Here is a 9558-nt window from a genome sequence, read left to right as displayed (position 1 = left end):
ATCTCAGTGGTTTCTCCTAGACATCAAAGAGACTAAATGGAGAACAAATTGAGACTTTTGCTTACTACTAATTATTCTGAGAAAAATATGATAATCTCACAATAGTCTCCTTTATTTTGAGCTTCAGAAGAGATCTCAACAATGTCTCAAACTGTGCTCAGATCAATATCTCAGTGGTTTCTCCTAGACATCAAAGAGACTAAATGGAGAACAAATTGAGACTTTTGCTTACTACTAATTATTCTGAGAAAATATGTTAATCTCACAATAGTCTCCTCTAATTTGAGCTTCAGAAGAGATCTCAACAATGTCTCAAACTGTGCTCAGATCAATATCTCAGTGGTTTCTCTGAGATATCAAAGAGACTAAATGGAGAACAAATTGAGACTTTTGCTTACTACTAATTATTCTGAGAAAAATACTGTAATCTCACAATAGTCTCCTCAATTTTGAGCTTCAGAAGAGATCTCAACAATGTCTCAAACTGTGCTCAGATCAATATCTCACTGGTTTCAAAAGAGACTAAATGGAGAACAAATTGAGACTTTTGCATACTACTAATTATTCTGAGAAAAATACTGTAATCTCACAATAGTCTCCTCAATTTTGAGCTTCAGAAGAGATCTCAACAATGTCTCAAACTGTGCTCAGATCAATATCTCACTGGTTTCAAAAGAGACTAAATGGAGAACAAATTGAGACTTTTGCATACTACTAATTATTCTGAGAAAAATGCTGTAATCTCACAATAGTCTCCTCAATTTTGAGCTTCAGAAGAGATCTCAACAATGTCTCAAACTGTGCTCAGATCAATATCTCACTGGTTTCAAAAGAGACTAAATGGAGAACAAATTGAGACTTTTGCATACTACTAATTATTCTGAGAAAAATACTGATAATCTCACAATAGTCTCCTCTATTTTGAGCTTCAGAAGAGATCTCAACAATGTCTCAAACTGTGCTCAGATCAATATCTCAGTGGTTTCTCCTAGACATCAAAGAGACTAAATGGAGAACAAATTGAGACTTTTGCTTACTACTAATTATTCTGAGAAAAATATGTTAATCTCACAATAGTCTCCTCTAATTTGAGCTTCAGAAGAGATCTCAACAATGTCTCAAACTGTGCTCAGATCAATATCTCAGTGGTTTCTCTGAGATATCAAAGAGACTAAATGGAGAACAAATTGAGACTTTTGCTTACTACTAATTATTCTGAGAAAAATACTGTAATCTCACAATAGTCTCCTCAATTTTGAGCTTCAGAAGAGATCTCAACAATGTCTCAAACTGTGCTCAGATCAATATCTCACTGGTTTCAAAAGAGACTAAATGGAGAACAAATTGAGACTTTTGCATACTACTAATTATTCTGAGAAAAATACTGTAATCTCACAATAGTCTCCTCAATTTTGAGCTTCAGAAGAGATCTCAACAATGTCTCAAACTGTGCTCAGATCAATATCTCACTGGTTTCAAAAGAGACTAAATGGAGAACAAATTGAGACTTTTGCATACTACTAATTATTCTGAGAAAAATACTGTAATCTCACAATAGTCTCCTCAATTTTGAGCTTCAGAAGAGATCTCAACAATGTCTCAAACTGTGCTCAGATCAATATCTCACTGGTTTCAAAAGAGACTAAATGGAGAACAAATTGAGACTTTTGCATACTACTAATTATTCTGAGAAAAATACTGTAATCTCACAATAGTCTCCTCAATTTTGAGCTTCAGAAGAGATCTCAACAATGTCTCAAACTGTGCTCAGATCAATATCTCACTGGTTTCTCAAAAAGAGACTAAATGGAGAACAAATTGAGACTTTTGCATACTACTAATTATTCTGAGAAAAATACTGTAATCTCACAATAGTCTCCTCAATTTTGAGCTTCAGAAGAGATCTCAACAATGTCTCAAACTGTGCTCAGATCAATATCTCACTGGTTTCAAAAGAGACTAAATGGAGAACAAATTGAGACTTTTGCATACTACTAATTATTCTGAGAAAAATACTGTAATCTCACAATAGTCTCCTCAATTTTGAGCTTCAGAAGAGATCTCAACAATGTCTCAAACTGTGCTCAGATCAATATCTCACTGGTTTCAAAAGAGACTAAATGGAGAACAAATTGAGACTTTTGCATACTACTAATTATTCTGAGAAAAATACTGTAATCTCACAATAGTCTCCTCAATTTTGAGCTTCAGAAGAGATCTCAACAATGTCTCAAACTGTGCTCAGATCAATATCTCACTGGTTTCAAAAGAGACTAAATGGAGAACAAATTGAGACTTTTGCATACTACTAATTATTCTGAGAAAAATACTGTAATCTCACAATAGTCTCCTCAATTTTGAGCTTCAGAAGAGATCTCAACAATGTCTCAAACTGTGCTCAGATCAATATCTCACTGGTTTCAAAAGAGACTAAATGGAGAACAAATTGAGACTTTTGCATACTACTAATTATTCTGAGAAAAATACTGTAATCTCACAATAGTCTCCTCAATTTTGAGCTTCAGAAGAGATCTCAACAATGTCTCAAACTGTGCTCAGATCAATATCTCACTGGTTTCAAAAGAGACTAAATGGAGAACAAATTGAGACTTTTGCATACTACTAATTATTCTGAGAAAAATATGTTAATCTCACAATAGTCTCCTCTAATTTGAGCTTCAGAAGAGATCTCAACAATGTCTCAAACTGTGCTCAGATACCAAAGTATGCAATCCACATTCATTTAATAGCTCTGTAAACCTTTGTGTCTGTTTTTATTCAGCCAAAGGAATTTTTAGAAAGAAAAAGCATTTGAGACAAAGTTTATACTTCAATGAAACATAACCGAGGACTTAAGTCTCATGAGCTATAAACAAGCAATAGAATTTAATTCCATCTGAAGCAGAACTCTCAACATCCTGATGTACATTTTTGGTGTCAAAGTGAAGATTTCATAGTTTTCATTTCTTTACATCTGCATAATGCATTGAGCAGTAATAGATAAAGCTAAAGACTAAGCCAGGATACATTTCATTTCATTGTCTTTTGTTTTGCTCTATCATGTGATCTCTAATGCTTAACAAAGACCTCTGACGTTTGTTTTCAATCCCGTCTCATCTAATCACTAATTGTGGTATGATATCCAAACACTTCCCTATGTAATACCACTGACCCAGTTACACCCGGTCATCCAAACGAGGATGAGATGCATGTGATCCCTTGATTAAATCTCTGGTCCTCGCGTCCGGATCAGCGTTTAGTGTCTGAGCCCTGAACACAGAGCGGGGGTTTGGGGTTCAACAGTCTGTGGGCAATGCTTCTGCAAACATGAGAGAAGTTGACATTACGTGTGGCATTACAGTCTTCACTATCATATGGATATGTATGTGTTCTCCTTTAGGACAGAGACGTAAAGCACAGATAATAAAATACAATTCTATCCTCTTCTCGAGACAGCGAGCATCACAGGCTTAAAAGCTTAGTGTGCATCCTTGTTCTGTTCCTAATGAGACACTGAAAGGTTTATATATAGACTCAAGACATCGCCACCTTCATCGCCTTAAAATTAATCATCTGTGTCCGTTTACTCACACTCATGTTGCTCCAAAGTCTTGTGTCTTTCTTTTCCACAGTCCAGTTCGTGCTTTTAAGGACTTTAAGATAATTGGTCAATGCATTTAAAAAACATTTAATGCACGGTCAGAAATTTTGGGTCATTTTAAGTTTCACGAAAAACGCCCCTGATGTTTAAGACGTGAGGGCTTATCCTATTGTTAACATTGGATGATGTTGATTTCATTCTTCGGTAAGAGCGTGGTAATATTTCTCAATCTTAATAATTTCTGTTAATGAATTGATTGAATTGAGGTATTTGACATAAGCGGATTAGGCAGTGGGTTTTAAATGTGCCCTCATAAAGGTAAATAACGGCCTGAAAATCAAATCCAGGGGGAAATATTGCCTGTATGTTACTTGCCAAAAAAACCGCATTTGGTCTGAAGCAAATTTTGAGTGGCTGTCAATGGAGAAAGAGGCCTTTTTTGGCAGAAGAATGGTGTAGTTACAGCATCTACCAGTAGGGGCTAACTGACCCGCCCGTGTTAACCAGCTACATTTACATTTATGCATTTGGAGGACGCTTTTATCCAAAGCGACTTTAAGTGCACTTAGAGTTTGTTAACCTGGAGTTAAGTGGCTTGCTCAAGGACACAATGGTTGTGGCTGTGGGGATCGAACCAGCAACCTTCTGATGACCAGTTATGTGCTTTAGCCCACTACGCCAACACCACTACCACTCCGAACTTGACCCCTAGAGATGGGTGATTGGAGGCAAGGGCTTGGAAAGTATGAGATACTTTTTTAATGTCATTCAAAAAGGCTTTAACTTTTTTCCGAACGTTTCATTGTGCATTCGTTAATAAACCGGTGATTGTGATTGCATGTTGACTTTGCACATAATCTGCTCTGTATTTCAGCTCATTGAGTTGGAGAAATGTAGCGCAATTAACAATTCAAGTTCTGTCCGTTTGAGTGTCAATAACCTCGATTTACATACAGAACTGACTTCGTTTGCGAATTCCAAACTGAAAAGAATTCGTTCAGACTGTCGCCAGATTTACCAGGTCGGTGGTATTGATTACTGCAGTATTTTCACATGATCGGGTCGGTGTGTTTGTGAAGTTTTTTGAAGGCTGCTCCACAATCAGCATCCACACGGTTCTTTGTTTCCACAGCTGCAGCCTGTTCCATCCAATCATGTATGAATGTTGTAATTCTCATCCCTGTGGCTCGTGCTTTGTTTCCTACTGTACTGTTGTTATGGTTTGGTTATAATCACACAGTGATGCTACGGTCTGGATTACCTGTTGTGATTTTGCTAAAACATGTTGCTAATGGTTAATAATGTAGCTAAATGTCCATAATATATTCTTCATTATGTCCTGTAAAAAAATAAATAAATCTGTGACATTTGATACACTGTTTCAACAGGACCGGATAAATGTTACACTAATAATAATAATAATAATAAATTTTTCTGTGAGCATAAAGTATTTTCTAGGAGGCCACAGCAGTCCTCATTAAACACAATGGCTGGATGGCACAAGAAGATGTTCAAAGGTGCAAGGATATTTTTCATTCATCTGAACTGTTTCTTGGTGTTTATGACGCTTTCAGCCAAAGCAAACACTCTTCTTCTTCTCTTAGCGGTGGATGCAAAATGCACCTTTTCGATTAAAGAACGAAGCACTATTGTTTCAAAAATCTCCCCCTGTTTTTCCAGTTGTTGTGTGTTAATCTCAGCGCAGATTAAACGTAGAAACCCTCCAAAACCATGCAACTATAAACATGAGCTCAAATATATGGCAAATGTTCATAAATATAATAAATGTCGAGATACATTTTTTAATGGAATTTTTTATTCCATCATGGTCCATTTTTATCTGTCATAGTTGTTTTAATTTCCCTGATAAGTAGTGCATTTATTATTATCTTGATATTGGGCAGTATTAACATTTTCAGTCATTAAAAATGACAATTCTTACGGTAGCAAACGCGAGTCTGGTGATACACATAGTTCTATTGAGAGCATCTATTGCAATAATTCTCTCTCTCTCTCTCTGTGTGTCACAAATATGCATTTACAGCATGCACAAAGAGAGAGAGAGTGAGTGCAATGATGAAACAATGTAAAGATGGGTCAAATCAACACTAATGCACAGTATCATCTCAACCAGGGGTCTGGGCCCACTATGGGACCTCAGCAAACATCCAAGGGGGTGTAAAATGACTCACAATTATATTAAAATAAACTTAATTAAAATGCTTAAACCTGCTAAAATAATTGTCAAGACTGAGGCTTAAAACTGGACTAAAATGACTTCTTGTTTATATTAAGGGGGCGTTCAATTATTATCTTGGGCAATGGTGTCTTGGAGTCAAAAAGGTAGTGTGAAGGCCTGTGACAACCGTAGAAATAACAGGAAAATCCTGGACATTTAAGCAATTCATAAATCACAGCTGGACTGCTTTTTTCAGGTTTGGATAAGGATGTACGGTTGCCCTTCTACTCGTGACAATGAACGTGCTGTTCAGTTATGCATCGATTTGCAGGTGAGCCTGGACAGCAAATTCGCCGTGAGTTTCCTCTGGATATTCCTGGGGCTTTTTATAAAGCAGATGCTATTTCCACCCTGGTGCAAATAAAGGTAGATGCTATTTACAAACCAGTGCAAATAGTGGCAAATATGATTTGCACCCCTAATACTATCATACGGTATAGTGGCATCACTACAGCATGTGTATTGTGTGTTAGAGTCCCAGAGATACACAACATCAACCCCTAAACCTAACCCCAACCTTCCCTTACATGCATTTACTATAGTAGCCATAGTATCACCAAGGTGTTTTGTATTTATATTATAATAACTAATAAATTCATCATGGTTACTACATATATTAACACCATATTACTATAGTAACACCATGGTTAATTGCATCAAAACTATGGTTTCCACCAAAAAACATGGTTACTACAATATTACTGTAGTTCTATACATTTTTATGTACATTAGTAGTATTAAAGAAATTAAAAAAATAGTGCGTAAAACGCAGAATCGAACCCGGGTTGAAAAGGCTCTGACGTTATGCACCACACCAATGCAGCAACACCTATATTGCAATTTGATGTACATTTCTATGCTTCCAATAGACGGGGGCAACTAGCTGCGCCGTGTGGCAGATGCTATTTACACCTGCTAAATAAGGACTACAAAGACCACAAACATGTGTGTATGTGCCTGATGAAACGGAAAACAGTTGTAGTCCTTATCTAGCAACTTATTATCCAACTTATCCAACTTCATTGCTGATTAACATATCACAAGCATATACAAAAATAATAATAATTAAAAAAAAAAGGACTAGAGGTGCTAAAACGAGACAAACCTCAACAGATTCCGCCCCTACAATTACTAATAAATTACCAATATGAATTTTATAATTCACACACATATATTAGTCATACTTTCAAACCCAAGTTCCCAATTTCTTTGCTTTTTTCCATAGACAGAGTGTGGTCATGTGGAACTATGGTGTTATACTTGTGCCACAATTCTGCATGTGCAAAATTATATTTTGAGCGCAAAAAAATGTTCTGCATGTGCAAGATGATATTTTGAGCATGCAAAAATATTTTGCAGGCAGAGTGGTTAGGGGGAGAAAGCAAAAATGAAGAATTCGGAGCAAATGCACATTCAAATAAACTTTATTCAAGCGCAAAATTGATTTTGGTTTGCTCAGAATTAATTTTTCTTTGCAAGAAGATACATTGCTTTACAAAACTGAGTTCAAGCACGTGCATAATAACTGTGTGCGCTCAAAATATCATCTTGCGCGTGCAAAATAACCTTTTGTGCGCCCAATTTCATCTTTCATGCAGAACATTTTTTGCACTCAAAATATCATCTTGTGCGTGCAGTATTTTTTTTTGTACTCAGAATATCATCTCGTGCCTGCAAAATAACCTTTTGTGCGCTCAGAATATCATCTTGCACGTGCAGAAAATATTTTCACTTAAAAAATCATCTTGCGCCAGCCGATTATTGATTTTTTTTTTTTTTTGCACTCAAAATATTATCTTGCGCGTGCAAAATAACCCTTTCTGCGCTCAAAATTTCACCTTGCCTGCAGAACATTTTTTGTGCGCTCAAAATATCATCTTGTGCATGCAGATTGTTTTGTTTTGTTTTTTTATTTTGTTCTCAAAAATATAATCTTGCTCGTGCAAAATAACTTGTTGTGCGCTCAATTTAATCTTGCGCGTGCAGAACATTTTTGTGCGCTCAAAATATCCTCTTGTGCATGCAAAATAACTTTTTGTGCGCTCAACATTTCATCTTGCACATATATAACTCCATAGAGAACTCCTACAGTAGGTGGCTGCACGCGCACGTTGATCCGGTGCGCTCGAGATCTCCGCCGCGCGAAGAGAAGCTCAACGGTGTTGTACAGTCCTGTCAATAAAAACGGAGAGGAGCACGTCAGAAAAGAGGTCTATCTGTTTATTTAACCCATATTTCCAGAGAGTAATTGAGGATTGTTGTAGCTCGTGAGGGACACTTGGAAAGACTTTCTTCAGCGGATTCTCCGATCGCGCTTCGGCTCTACCGGATACCTGAGGCTTGAATTATTCCATGAAGGATCAAGAGTTGCTTTTTCACGCAAAGTGGATTTTTTTGCACTCGATCGTGCCGTGGGTCCGTGTGTGTGTGCGTGTGTGTGTGTGCGCGTGTGTGTGTGTGTGTTCACTGAAGATCAGAGTCGCTCCTCCTGATCGGGTGTTTTCTCACTGCGATCTGTTTCCATGTTTTTAGGTTTATGTGATATTTCTAAAATGCATCATCATCATCACCATCATCACCAGAGAATGGCCACGTTAGGGACGGATAAAGAACTTAGCGATTTACTGGATTTCAGCGCGGTAAGACACTTTCAATCTCACTGCTGTAGCTCAATGTTCACTCTTTCTTTCGTTTTGTCACATTTCATTCAGTTTCTTTGCGCAAATGTGCCCAAAGACCAGTTTAAAGATGACTTTTGCGCACTGACTGAAGAAAGTTGCAAAAGCTTTTGTGGATTTGATAGATGTGATGTTGCATTAGTAATTCTGTTGTCTTATAGATGCCAAACAGCGATTTGAAAATGTTCCCAACACCAATGGTAGTATATCCCACTTTATTCAGTCTTTTCTTGTGTTTTCCTTTCTTTAATACAGTCATTTAAATGTTACTCCTTCAGAACATCCTTAAGGAATGCTGATGGGAATGCTGTCAGAATTTGGAACCCATCCTAATGGGATCAAACAAAAATTCTCCAAGAATCCTCTTAGAATTGAATTCAGTTCTAGTGGATGAACTGACAACCTGAAGTGATGAACTAGCTAAATCATTCTTGTTCGATCCCATTAGGAATATTTAGGAAAATTCCATTAGCATTCCTTAAGTATTCTTTGACAAGGGACGTGAGGTTAGAGCAGATTATAGTGGATTGATGCCTTTCACAAGGGTTCAGTGTCAAATGTGGAAAAAAGATGAAGATGTGCATCCTCTGAGAAATGCATTTGGGAAGTTTTCACTTAGGAAATGAAGCCACAGTTCCCAAAAATACCAGTGTGGACTGGTTATCCATTTTGATCTGTTTATTTACTGTGTGAGATTTTGTTTGGTTGCTTGCACATTATAGGGAAATATAGAGAATATATATCTGCCCAAGTTCAAATTGACTATCTTTATTTATTTCATATATTATTCTTATTCATCCAATAAGACGACGCATGCATATATGATGTAAACAATGCATAACTTTATGCAACTATTGCATGCAATTGGATGGATGAAACAATTGTTATTAACCAGTATTATGAATATTGACTTACAGAGCATGCTATTAAATGTTTCATTTGTTGTCGTGATTGTTTTGTAGATGTTTTCCCCTCCAGTCAGTGGTGGAAAAAATGGGCCGACATCTCTAGGAAGTGGACATTTCTCCGGCTCAAGTATG

General features: G+C 36.8%; 1 long non-coding RNA gene across 1 annotated transcript; it reads left to right on the top strand.

Annotated features, from left to right (window-relative positions):
* Positions 1-7807: 7807 nt before the first annotated feature.
* Positions 7808-9558, top strand: LOC127627851 (uncharacterized). Its single transcript, XR_007968577.1, has 3 exons — positions 7808-8479; positions 8680-8718; positions 9481-9558. It is a non-coding gene; the product is annotated as an uncharacterized LOC127627851 (long non-coding RNA).

This window comes from Xyrauchen texanus, chromosome 34 (assembly GCF_025860055.1).
Source record: "Xyrauchen texanus isolate HMW12.3.18 chromosome 34, RBS_HiC_50CHRs, whole genome shotgun sequence".
NCBI classification, from domain to species: Eukaryota; Metazoa; Chordata; class Actinopteri; order Cypriniformes; family Catostomidae; genus Xyrauchen; species Xyrauchen texanus.
The sequence above is the reverse complement of the archived record's forward strand: the minus strand, read 5'-3'. Positions and strand labels throughout refer to the sequence as shown.